The sequence below is a fragment of the Alligator sinensis genome, unplaced genomic scaffold (assembly GCF_000455745.1).
Source record: "Alligator sinensis unplaced genomic scaffold, ASM45574v1 scaffold499_1, whole genome shotgun sequence".
Classification (NCBI taxonomy): domain Eukaryota; kingdom Metazoa; phylum Chordata; order Crocodylia; family Alligatoridae; genus Alligator; species Alligator sinensis.
In genome coordinates this window covers 1,875,959-1,889,387 of record NW_005841864.1, presented here as the reverse complement: position 1 = coordinate 1,889,387, position 13,429 = coordinate 1,875,959, and the positions used below count along the sequence as shown (strand labels likewise).

The 13,429-nt window shown below is 44.2% G+C and overlaps 1 long non-coding RNA gene across 1 annotated transcript in view; it reads right to left on the bottom strand.

The window, feature by feature from the left end:
• Window positions 1-665: 665 nt before the first annotated feature.
• LOC112552131 overlaps window positions 666-13,429 on the bottom strand; it is a 47,011-nt gene continuing 34,247 nt past the window's right edge. Inside the window, exon 2 of the long non-coding RNA XR_003096491.1 lies at window positions 666-879. This is a non-coding gene — a long non-coding RNA (uncharacterized LOC112552131). The remainder of the gene's footprint in view (window positions 880-13,429) is intronic.

The following is a 13,429-nucleotide window of genomic DNA, read 5'->3' as shown; positions in this document are numbered from 1 at the left end:
ATGGAAATGTGAACCCTAAGGGCTCAGAAACAAGGAGTTAAATAAAAAAGCAGCACAAAATGTATTGCTTTTAAGAACGTTTCATGCCTAATAAATGTTTGATCCCCCAAACTGGAACTTCTAATTAGCATCACTTATAAACAGAGTAATAACTTGGTTTTCCATTACTTTCAGAGCCATTGTCTAAACCAACCATTTACAAACACAGACATCAGGTTCATGGTGCCCTGCTGCGCTACTGCCATGCTCAGCTCTGTCTCATGCCAACAATGCATTTGAAGCATATTAATAGCACACCCATCCCTTTTTATGGTTTACATCATTACTCTTTTTAATTAAAATGTCACATCACTATGTATGGCTATTACTAATTTACCAACACAGTAATGTAAGATGCAAAACACAAGTTTTTTACAAGTAGAGTCAACACTATCAGAATAGTGATAAATTTGAACTTACAATACTATCCATCCTCTTCCCTCTAGCTGCTATCTAAGGCAGGAAGAGTAAACAGCCTTCTCCCAGCTTCCTCATTTTCCACAGCTGAGAGTGTAGGATGTTTACAATACCTGTCACTCAGAGCTTCCACAAATGGATGACAAATCAACAGACCAAGTTCAGACTTCATCACTAACTACAGGAAATATCCATATATCACATCAGCAGAGAAATAAAACACTGCACATTTATTTATCATAAAAGTCTTTGGCAAATTTTCCAAGAGTCCAAATTTTGTCCTTTTGTCTGTGCATTGCATAGGAATTAGAAGGGGAAGTTCACAAGATCATTTAGCTGCAACATCTTTAGAAGACATCAGGCAGTTTTACAGTTGTATTTCTGACCACATCAGCTCACTCCTATCTCTTGATGAAGCTGTGCCTGCAAACAAAAGAGAATTCACCATATTAATGGCAGTTTCCATAAGTGCCTTAAAAATCAAGTGGAGGGGAGGGGATATGGAACACAAACAATACCTATAACATCTGTTATGCAATTTCCCAAGAAAAATTCCACATTTCAAAAAAGATTAAGCATAACAACTTAGAATGCCCAGTTAGAAGAATGTGGGCACAACCGTACTTATTTGGAAGCCTTAGAGGAGTGTGGCTCTGGAACAATCTCCTATCAGGGGCATGTGCCGAGAGGCAGACAACATAGATGACTTTAATATGGAACTAGATAAATGAGCACATAATGTGGCTGCCCACACTAGCAGGAAACTGAGCTTAGCAAATCGAGGAGGTCCCCTCCCATGACTGCATCGCAGGGAGGGAAGGTGCAGTGGTATAGATGAACCCCCATTTGATCCCTGCTCCACCAACTGTATGAGACAGGCAGCAGCATGTCTATCCAGCAGTGCTGAGAGGGTCTATTGAATCCAAGGCTCATTATCGCCTCTCCGATACCTGAAAATCTCTCCCTTTTTCAGAAGTGTTAATGACCTTCTTTTTTTAATGGTCTTAATGTTCTACTATTCAAACTATCTTTTCTTCTGCGGTGTTGCAGTCTGTTAGCCGTTCTCTATTTCACAGTTCTGCAGATTGTTTTTAGCTCTAGTTAAGAACCTTAACTCAGGTGTGGTAATACTAACTCAGATTTAAAAATGACTGACAGTGAAGCATTGGAGGCAAAATGTTCAAGAAGGCTAGATTTTGTTTTATGAATCTGAATAAGAGACATATATTTATCTATAATAACTGCAGAAGCAATAACAGCATCTTTTGACTATTTTTTGCCCAGTTTGTTGTGTTGTTTAAAAAACTTTATATATAATCTAGTAACTCAGTGCACATTCCAATAGTCATGTTTGGTTTTGCTTTGATATTAAACAATATAGCACTAGCCCCCTGGCATATTAAAAAGACACTAAAAGCTTTACTAACACAATGTATTTTCTCCAGTTATGGGATATGCCACACCATCTGAACCCCCCCATCCCATTAAGTCTCTGGCTCCCAGGTTCACTTTCCTGTCCTCCACCCACCCAACCCCTCTCTCTCACATCCCTATCTAGAGCACAGATAGAAGCCCATCCTGGCTCACCAGCCTTGTAGTGGCACCTCACAGCCACTGCTCCTAGTCAGGCCCCTGCTGGCCAGCCCTTTAGTGGCAAGTCACAGCTGTGCAGGTAGGGGAAAAGTTAGAGGCTTTTAGCCATAAGGTGTCACTACCCAAACTCAAGCTAGCACTAAAGCCAATCAAAATTTGAGCAGCTCAAAGCGCAACGTGTAATAAGGCCCTAATAGATTTAAAGTAACACTTTAAATATCTTGCTGAAATTCTGCATATCACAAAGCACAGGTGCACTGTACACCTAACATAGCACTCATTTCTTTAGTGAACACTTGCTTTCTGTTCTCTAAAAGTTCAAACAGGTCTGAAAAGTATAGTTTCCTGTAGCATTTGTTGCAGTAATCTAACCTTGTGATAAGGGTGGACGTAGTAAATCAGCACCCAAAAGAAACTGTTTCAGTGGTCTTACCAGGCAAAGATAGCGAGAAATGCTCATGACTGGTGATATCTAGAACAGATGAGGAACCCATATAACTCTTGAGGGGAATACCATACTTTTTTTTGTTTTGCTTTGTTTTTTGGGTAGTTTTCCCTCTAGAATATTGTATTAGATTAAACCAAGATATTCACCTAAAAGGTAAAATATTGGTATTAATAAAAAACAAAGCTAAAGGAACTTGATCTAGGCAATAATAGATGCCTTTTCAGTAGGGCAATAAGTTGAGGTGTGAAGAAAAGACAGCATCACACAGGAGTCTCCAAGTTCTTGCTTCCCACTGGAACACAATATGGGAGGAAGAAGCTTTACATACCTGCTGCTGGGGCCACAAGGGTAACAGATAATCCCAAAATCTCAAATTCTAAAGGAAAGGGGGAACTCCTCAAGCTCAGAAGCCATCCCCATAGCTACAGACATCTCTGGAGGCCTGCAGATGTAAAAACTACCCCCTTTATCTCTTTCAACCCCACCAGTGCCAGAGCTCTCTACCTGTACAGTATGCACCCATGACATGTACCAATCATTTAAAAACATTCTGGTCATTTTGGAGTTGGGTGTCTTGGGAGGCCCTTGATCTATGTTCATTTTCAGGCCAATTTTGTTAAATATGTGAAGTTTAGAGAACTCTGAAAAAAGCTGGTTACCCTTGACCCTAATCGACTATCTGGGGCTCTTTGCCCAAACAATGAAATAAAAATTTCACAAGAGGGAAGGATAAGCTCTTTTACTGGACCAACTGGGACAGAGTTGGGATAGAGTTAGACAAACTTTCAAATGCAAGACATTCTTCATCAGGTTCATCATGGCTACATGACTAACACTATAATAAGAATATAGCAACAGTTCTACAGGTTGTCTGAAAGAAAACTACTAAACTGCCACCAGGTGTCAGTACAACCTAGGAATTACAATGCGTCTCCTGTGTACTTGGTCACCAAGATTTTTTCAACCCATTTCTTAGCGGATGTAAAAAGCATTACTTAACTAGATCTGGTGCGTATCAGTCAGTATTTAAACATAAAGCTAGGATCAAATGAAAAAAAGTTAAACTTTGGTACACCTTGAGGCATGACCTCCGTATAGTATAAAATAATGTGCATATTTTCCGGATGTTGAAGGAGTACACGCACACACACCATTAGAAAAGCCCTTATCACCTACCATAATTGAAGTCATCAGGGCCCAGCATTAGATCTTGTTTACCTTTGATAAAACTTTGTGTTATTTTGTGTCTGACTATAAAAACACTATGTTACTACTTCATTACAACAGAGGTTTCAGCAAGACAAAAGCTATGCAATAATATTCTGCTGCCTACATTCTTATATCCGTCATGTCCTTTGCCTCTAAACATGCCATCTAGAACAAGTATATTAAGTTTACAGGGCACATGCAAAAAAGATTTATAACTTTAAGGCACTGGTTAAAAACACAGCATCCTTAATTTACAGCTACTTGGTTCAGTCCAGCAAGAATCTGTCATTTTGATGATTAATAGTTAAAGTTTGAAGATTCAAGTGGCTAATACTTTATGTATAGATATGGAGGCTGTCCTCTAAAGTATGACCTAAGTAAATATCAGAAACTGACACCTGATTGAGAAACATAGGGTCAAACAATTCTGGATTTAAAGGGAGTAAAACCTAGCAACTTGCAATGTATCTATATTACTATCTAGTACTCTATGAATAATATTCAGTAAATAAAAGTATCAAATATTACATTCACTTGCGATTTATTTAGAAAGAGGGGTACAGTCACACCACAAGGTTAGGTGTTGAGAACTTTCAAATACTAATCAAAGCTCAAAAATACTGATGGGAGCCATATAAGAAACTAGAACTTTGATACCGACTTGCCTCATGGTGTTGGGAAAGCAACTTATCTTCTTTGCTTTATCATTTATAAAACAGTTGATGTAAAGATGATGCGATGGTACCATATTTACTCAAATACAAGATGAGGTTTTTCTTCTAATCAGCATAGAAAAAAAACCCTTGCCTTAAATTTGCATATCAGTAACCCCTCCCATTAAATACCTTAGCTATCATTAAACTGATGCTAAAAGCAGCATGTGCTCAGCCAAGGAAACCAACTATGAAGCTGACTGAATGAAGCCCATGTTGAACATGCCCATAAAGCACGTGGCCCATACTGGGCAAGCATACCAATGGAAACCTACCACAAGGCTAGGTTAGGGCAGCCCATCTGAATAAGATGCAGTGCCCATTGTGCTCAGTCTCCCTCAGCATCAATTTTTTCTCAAGTCATGGTGAACCACTACAACAAATGCATTTTGATTTCCATTTCACTCCCACAGCTGAGCATTTCTTTCCCATTTCCAATTATTTCTGTTTCTCCACAAGCCTTAAATATCTGGCAAACATCACCAGACTTTTATGTAGCTGAAAGGGTGTTGCCTTCTCTCTCAGCCTCTCATATGTGATTAATGTGACCCTGCCATCTATTGTTGGAGGGTCCCAGGACTTATGACAAGAACATCCAGGTCCATTCATGGTGGGGGCTAATTAGCACATCGCTCCTTTGCTGGGGGGTGGGGAAGGGTGTAATCTGGCGTGTGTACACACGCACACTAAGCAGTGTTGAGCTCTGGGGTCACCATGGCTTGAAATGCTGTCAACTCTGCTGTGGTCCAGCTCAATGAACTATTTTATAAAAGTCATGAACCTTTTGGTTCTGAACTAATATCATGCACAGTTTGTACTATTTATAAAGTATATTTCATAGATTCATAGATGCTAGGGTCAGAAGGGACCTCAACAGGTCGAGTCCGACCCCTGCCTAGGCAGAAAAGAGTGCTGGGGTCAGATGACACCAGCCAGATGCCTATCCAGCCTTTATGTTTATGGAGTATATGTCCTGAAATTTGCAACAGACAGGGTTGGGGGCAGTCAGACAAGCAGCAGTCTCCTCAGTGCCTGCTCTCTTCTCTGTTCCCACCCCTCCTTTAGTCACATGCAGCTCACGTTTGCACTGTACAGAGCCTGAGCAGGGTCTGACAGTAAAGTCGAAGTGGAAGACAGGAAGGCTGCAGGGGAAAGAAGTTGTGGGGGCAGAGGGCAAGAGGGCCACCTGACCCTCCCAGGCACTAATTTACCTGGTGCAGCAGAGAGAGGGGAATGAATTCAAGACACTCATATAATTAGATTCTACACCGGTAAAGCAATAACATTTATACATTTAATACTCTAATTATTAGGCGTGTCCATCTTATATTCAGGGTCATCTTGCATTTCAGTAAGGAGGGTATATTTGTGAAAATGAAAGCTTAAATGAATACTGGTGTGCAGGCTAGAGTTGCACATCAATAGGACAGTGTTTTATTTGCACTATGGCAAGGGCTTGGTACTATGTGGAAATCCTGTCTCCTATAAAATTTTCTCTTAAATCCAAAACTTCAGCTTACTGGAATTGTAAGTGGATCTTGCCAGCATGCTCACTTTGCATGGTTTCACATTTCACAATCTGCTGAACAAAAGCAAACACAAAACAAAACAAAACAACAAAACAAAACAAAACAAACCAAACAATAGAAACCTCAAAACAAAAGCCACGTGGAAGGATGGAAACTTAGTTTGAAATATTTCTGCTTTCCAAAAATGAAGGAATATGGGAACTAGTAAATCATTTGGGATTTTGGATACATCAAAAATAGGACAATAGTAGGCCTGTGCGAATAGGGACATATTCGATTCGGAGAATAGTGATTCAATTCAGATCGCTGTCCCGAATTGATTTGGCCAAATCAGTTTTGGACGATTCGGCACCGATTCAAAGATTCAGATTGGCCAGGGAGAGGCAGGCACAGCCGGGTGGCTGCAGGTTCTGCCACAGCTCCTCTGGCAATGCCCGACTCCCTGGGCAGGGGAAGTCATAGGAGAAGCCCCCACGGTTGCCCTGCCCAGTCCCATCCCCCGCCTGGCCCCAGCACTTTAAAAAAAAAAAAAAAAAAAAAAAAAAAAAAAAGAAAAAAAGAAAAAAAAAGCCCTGCACTCACTACTTGCAAGAGTGGTGATTGGGGCCTCTGGGAGCTCATGGCAGAACCCACCCACCCACACAGTGCAGTGCAGCAGGGATCATCTCCTCCCCCCTACCCTCCCAGCTTGGCACCCATACAGCAGTTGCCCCATTGCACAGATGTAGTGCAGCTCAGAATGGCGCCACACATTGTCTGGGAGCTGGGGCCGAGCACTACTGGGCTCCAGCTGACTGCTGGAGCTGTCCCAACTCCCAGGCAGTGCGCAGCGCCCTGCTGAGCCATGCTGCACCTGCGCCATGGGGCAGCTGCCGCACAGGTGCCAAGGGGGGTGCGATGCCTGCTGCCCCACACTGCATAGCAGCGCTCTGTCATGAGCCCTCAGAGGCCCCAATCGCCACTGCCAGAGCTGGTGAGCATGGGGGGTTTTGTTTGTTTGTTTGTTTTTTAAAGTATTGGGACTAGGCTGGGGCCAGGCAGGGGATGGGGCTGGGCAGGACAGCCATTGGGGCTTCTCCAGTGGCTTTTCCCGCTGTGCATGCCTCTGCCCCAGCGGGGGGAGCCACGGGGGCTCTTCCCTGCTGCCACTTGCCCAGCTAGCAACCCCCCTCCCCAGCTGGGCTACTTGTCCCAGCCTCAGCCCCAATCCCTCCCTCCCCCCATGCCCTTTCCTTGCCTGCTCCCCCAACCCCAATGGACTTACCAGCTGCAGGCAGCAGTGTCAGATGCTTGTCTATGGCCGAATCTCCGAATCGGGAAATTTCTTTCTGTAGCATCCAAATCGATTTGGAAAAGCTTCGAATTGATTCGGAGCTTTTACTTGGTCTTCCAATTCAATTTGGATTTGGAGATTCGGTCCCCAAATCAGGCCAAATCTCTGCTGAAGCAAATCAGCTACCAAAGCTTCATGCAGCCCTAGAGAATAGGAAGAACTATACTAGTATCTACATTCAATTTTTCTGGGCATGCCTCTATGCTAGTATGAACTAGATGTTTCTCAGAAGACTCCATCTGAAATTGTTCATCAATTTACAGTTTAGTGCAAACATGAAGGTTTAATGAAGCTTGCTAGGAACTGGAAGCAAGTTTACTTTCAAAATGAAAATCCAAAATTTTTTTTTTTTTTTTATATAGCTCTACTTATTTTATGACAACAACTGGCACTTCTATGGGAAATGTCATGTGCAACCCCTTGTTTTGAGGATAAACTGGATTTTGTAGGTCTTCATTCATTTCTAAATAAAACAGAAGATCCTCAAGACTAAGTCTCCTTCCCTGCAGTTACTTTTCTTTGAAGATCTCAAATTTTCTGTTACCACTTACTTCTACCTCATCCTCTATGAATGTTTAGATCCTGCCCCTTTTTTGGCACCACCATTCAATATATTTTTATAGAAAGCCCAAATACTTCAAAGCTTAAAAATCCCTTTTGTACACTGCAAGTCTGATTTACATACATGATAAATATTATGCCATTTCTGGCAAAACTCTGGTTAGAAAGTCTTAAGAATGTTAGTAGAACTTCAGTGAATCAAAACTGGCACAGCATGTTATAGTAATGGAATAGCTAATGCTGATGTTTCTTCCATTCTGCTGTGTGTGCAATACATTTTAAACACAAAAAGCTCATTATTAACAAACAATAACAGTTCCAACTTTTGTCAGAAAACGTGTTTAAAAACAAGTAAAAGAACTTAAAACTGTTTAAGCAGTCTTAGAATTTGATAAGGTAGCTTGCCAGGTCAAAATTTAAAAGATTCCAGGTTTACCTGACAAACACGATGGCAATGCAAGCTCTAAATTCACAGAAGTTTGAAGCTGTTGGTACAGGTGTGATAGCACAAGCCTAAATCCCATAATGAGAAGATTGGCAAGAAAGCGGAGGAATAATGTATTTTTAAGTATGTCGAGTGTCTGAGTAGTTCAATCTTGCACACTGATCAGTTACTAATTAAAAGTAACTTTAGTTTATCTTCAAGTAAAAGTTCACCTTAGGAGAAGTAGGCCAGACCACCCCCCCCCGTGGAGAACACGCCCCCCCCCCCCCCCCCCCCCCAGACCCTTCCCTACCCTGTCAAAACCCCTATCCTCAGTTTGATTTTAACATTCCAGAACATGCAGTTACCCCAACTGCCTGGTCTATTGAATTAATGTTGTTTGCCAGGCTGAAGTGCTCTGATGTGTGCTGATACCTCAACAGTTAACAGCAGCACTTGTGTAACAGAGCAGATGGAAAAATCATGTCAGGGAGGGAGGCATCCTTTTTTTTTTTTTTTTTTTTTTTTCCAGCTGAACAAGTTCTTCTAGATAAAGATGCACTTAAATGACACTGTCAGCTAGAAATCCTGTCAATTTTCAGTAGCCAACAAGATTCAGGACTTATGCCTGTCCCCAGTCTCTATGATGCTTTGTGAAAGACAGAGCAGTGGTTCAATCTTTTTAGACTCAAGGAACCCCTCAGAAAATGTCAACTCTTACTTTTCACTTTTTCGTTTGACTACAGGAAAAAAATACTAGAGCAATTCTGTGGTGGAAAGAACTTTGAAAGAACACAGCAAAATGTTTTCAACACTATGGATCCCTATTTGAAATCTCTGCATTTATCTTCCGAATCGTGTTTGCACACCTAACATTATGCAGTATCCCATGGAACTCCTGAAAGGATTTCAAGGCACCCCAGGGTGCTGCCCCAATTGGAGAGAAAAAAAAAAAAATCACTGACACATGAATAGGACAGAGCAAAACCAATTTCGCACAACAGTGCCGTAAAACGTACAAAAACTGAAAGATGTTGCTCTAATTTTTTAATTTATAAGGCCATACCTGTGGATCCCTTCAGCAGTAATAGTTTAATTGGTTTAAGATGAACCGTGTTTAAAGTTGATGACGTCTCTTTAGTAAGAATTCAAAAGTGCACTTTGCGGAAAAATTGCTTTTTTTTTTTTTTTTTTAAATCAGTTTGAGAACTCTACATTCTTTAGTCTCTGTGATCTTAAAATCGACCACTGACCCCCATGTGCCTCTCCAATCAACACCCAGTTTCCCTTTTATCTCTAAGATCCCAGAATACTTTGTGTATGACTCATCTGGAGTTCCCTTCCCCCAGTCTCTCTCATCTCTTGCACTCAATTAAAAATGCTCTTGCTAAAGTCTAATATCTTTTTCCTTGGCAATTTTCAGATTCACTTCTCCAACCTCCTCCTTGAAGTTTCAACCACTTTAGACACAGTCAACTGCTCTTATAAGAACCTTTCCTCTCTTGACTTCTGACTATCCTCTCCTGGCTGTACCCCGCCAGTCTAATCATTCCTTCTGAGGGCCTTACTCATTCTCCCACCTGCTTTCTTGGAGGCCCTGTAGGATTCCTGTGCATACCTGATATTTGGTAATTTCATCCATTTAAAATCACATCCCACCTCTATAGAAACAGCTCAGAGATTTACCTGTATGCCAGACCTATCTCCCTCCATCCAAGCTAAAAATCTTGGTGCATGACATACCCATGGATGTTCTGAATTCAGCTGAAGCTCAACCTCATTTAGAGAAAAAAAAAATCCTTCCAACCTTCCCCTCACTCTGTACAGACACCATCACCTTTTAGTTTACAGTTGATCTGTAGTGAACAGAACACCTTTGCCCTTTGGTGAGGGATGTGGGGGAAATCTTAGACTGGGTTCCACCATTTTTAAGCCAGTCTGTGTGCACCACACTTCTGTTCTGTCATAGTTATAGGCTGGTTTTGTGCACTGAACTTCGGTTCTGTTATGGGTATAGACTGGTCTCTGATTACTTATACTGGTAAAAGTGTAATGTCTGTACCTAGCCCCAGACTATAGCCAAAGTCTTGAAGATTTTTTTCTAAATAAGACCTCTAAGATGCAGCCTTTCCTTTCTAAGATACAGGCTTTCCTTTCTTATCCACAAAGGAAAGTCAATCCTCCACATTTTCTTCTTTTAAATAAATTACTACAACAACCTTTTTTCTGGCCTTGCCAAATACCATCTTTTCCTGTCCATCTCCATTCCAAATACTGATGCAAAGAGCTTTCCTAGTCCATTCTTCACCCCTCTGAATCCATCTACAGCAGGGGCGGGCAAGAATTTCAGGTGGAGGACCGCTTACCCAGTTTTGGTAGGCTGTCGAGGGCCTCATGGGTAGCCCCGCCCCTTGACAGGTGCCCCGCCCCATGGTCACCAAATTTGGGACCAATGACCCAATGTCTTGGGACCAATGTCCCAGGGCCAGCACCGGTGGGGCCCAAAGTGGGGCACAGGCTGGCAGGGGTCTGTGGAGCCGGGCTGGGACACACCAGCAGGGAGGGGGGAGCTGGCCCAGCTCCGCAGAGCCCCTGGCAGCTGGGACCCCGCGCTTCTGCCATCCTGCTCTGGACCCCGCTGGTACTGGCCCTGGGGCACCAGTGCAGGCCCCGTGCACCCAGTGGCTCCCCACCCACTCACTCCCAGTGCCCCCCAGCCCCGTGGTACAGGCGGGGGGCAGCGCACAGCCCCAACCCCCTGCTCGCTGGCAGGGAAGAAGCTGGTGCTGAGCACGGGGAAAAGCATCCCCTCGACCGCCCCATGGCCGGCGCTCCCTGCTGCAGGCACTCGCAGCCCAGGCAGGGCTGTCTGGAGCAGGGACAGCCCCACGCAGGCTGCAAGCAGCTACAGCAAGGGGCGTTGGCCATGGGCAAGAGAGGGGCCACTTTTCCCCATGCTCAGCACCAGCTTACCCAGCCCTGCTGCCAGCCTGGGCTCCAAGCCAGCTCTGGGCTCACCCATCGGTGGCAGCAGCTGTGGCCCCCCAGCTTGCCATGCTGGGCAGCGTTGGCTGCTGCTGCCCGACCAGAGCTCGCACGCTGGACAGCCCAGAGGTGACAGTGGCAAACACTGCCTGGTGCGGCAAGCAGGGGGGCTGCAGCTGCTGTCACCACGTGCAGCCCTGATGGGTGAGCCCGGAACCAGTGTGGAGCCCAGGCTGGCAGTGGAGCTGGGTCACCAGGTGGTGCTGAGCATGGGGTGGAGGGGGGGGGGGAAAAAAGCGCCCCTCCATCCATCCCCACTCTGTGCCTGGAGCCCCGCTGTGCAGCCGCTTGCAGCCTGCCTGGGGCTGCCTGTGCCAGCTCCGGACAGCCCTGCATGGGCTGCAGGCGGCTGGAGTGTGGGGCACTGGCCACGGGGGGGGGAAGGAGCCTGGGGAAAAGCTGAGCACGAGGAAAAGCGGTCCCACCCGTGCCCCGTGGCTGGCACCCCATGCTGCAGCCACTCGCAGCCTGCAGGGCTGTCTGGAGCAGGCACAGGCAGCCCCCTCTGGGCTGCGAGGGGCTGCAGCACAGGGCACCAGCCATAGGGCGGGTGAGGGGCTGCTTTTCTCCTGCCCACACACAGCTTTTCCCCAGGTCACTTTTCTCTGGGCTCCTTCCCTGCCCGGGGTCCTCCCCTGCTCTCCCCCAACCCTTACCTCTTACCTGCAGTTGCGACTCAGGGCAGCCACATGGCCCCAGGCCAGAAGCCCCAGCTGGGGCTTCCCCTGGGTCCTACTGCCCTTGGTTCCTGTCATTTTTGACAGGAACCAAGGGCAGATGAATATTAATTTTCTAAAATTTTTAGGGGCCCTGCAGGCTGGATAGAATGGCCTCCAGTTTGTGGGCCATATTTTGCCCACTGCTGATGTACAGGCACTTCCTTCTCTGTTGAATTGTGTAGGCTACTGTTCAGCAAATTCATTCTGAAGGTCAAACCTATCCATATCTCACACCATTTCCTAATCAGTATTCAGAGTTCTTTGAGGGTGTCGATAAGCAGGTGGATCAGGGTGATCCAGTTGACATAGTAGAACATCTGGACTTCCAAAAAGCCTTTCACAAGGTCCCCCATTTTAATGAAATAGGTAGTCATGGGATTACAGGGAAGGTTCATTCACTGACTAGAAATAGTCTTATAGAAAACAAAAGGTGAGCATAAATGGTCAGTTTTGGGGACTGAAAGAAGTGAACAGCAGGTTCCCCAGGGATCTGTATTCAGACTAGTGCTGTTTAATATATTCATTAATGATTTGAAAAAGGGGGTGAATAGTGAGATAGCCAAATATGTGTATAACCCCAAATTATTCAAAGTGATAAAGACTGTGGTGAACTGTGAGGAACTACAGAAGAATCTGGCACTATTGACTGAATGAGAAATTAAATGGGAGATGAAATTTAATGTAGGTAAGTGTGAAGTTATACAAATGTGCAGGTATAGTTTTGGTTATTTTTGACCTGCAATGGGCTCTACATTAGCTGTTATCACATAGGAAAGAGAGCTAGGAGTCACTGTGGAGAGTTTAAAACGTTAGCAATTAGGGGACTGTAAACAAACAAACAAAAAGTATCATTACGCCCTTTTATAAATCCATTGTGCATCTGCACTTAGAATACTTTGCCCAGGTTTGGTCCTCACACCCCAAGAAGAATATAGAAGAACTAGAGAAGCTACAGAGCAACAAAGATGATCAATGGTATGGGGAAGCTTTCATGAGAGGAGAGACTATAGGCTAAGACAGGCCTATTCAGTTTAGAAAAATAGATGCTTGATATGGGGAGGGGGGCATAAGGGTTCACAAAACACTAAATGGTGACGTGAATAGAGCAAATAATAAATCCCTCTCTCACAGTACAAGACTAGGGGTCATGAAATGAATAGGTATACATTTAAAACTAACAGAAGGAAGCTCTTTGTCACACAGTGTATTTAAAGTGTGGAACTCATTGCCACCAGATGTTGTGGAAGCTGACAGTTTAGCCAGATTCAAAAAAGTGACTGGACAAGTTCTTGGAGGCATGGGACATCACTAGCTACCGAGAAGAGAGAGGCTCACTAACTATTGAGCTTGGGAGTTATGGGTACAGTCTCTGAATCAGAATTTTCTAGCCCTTAAATGC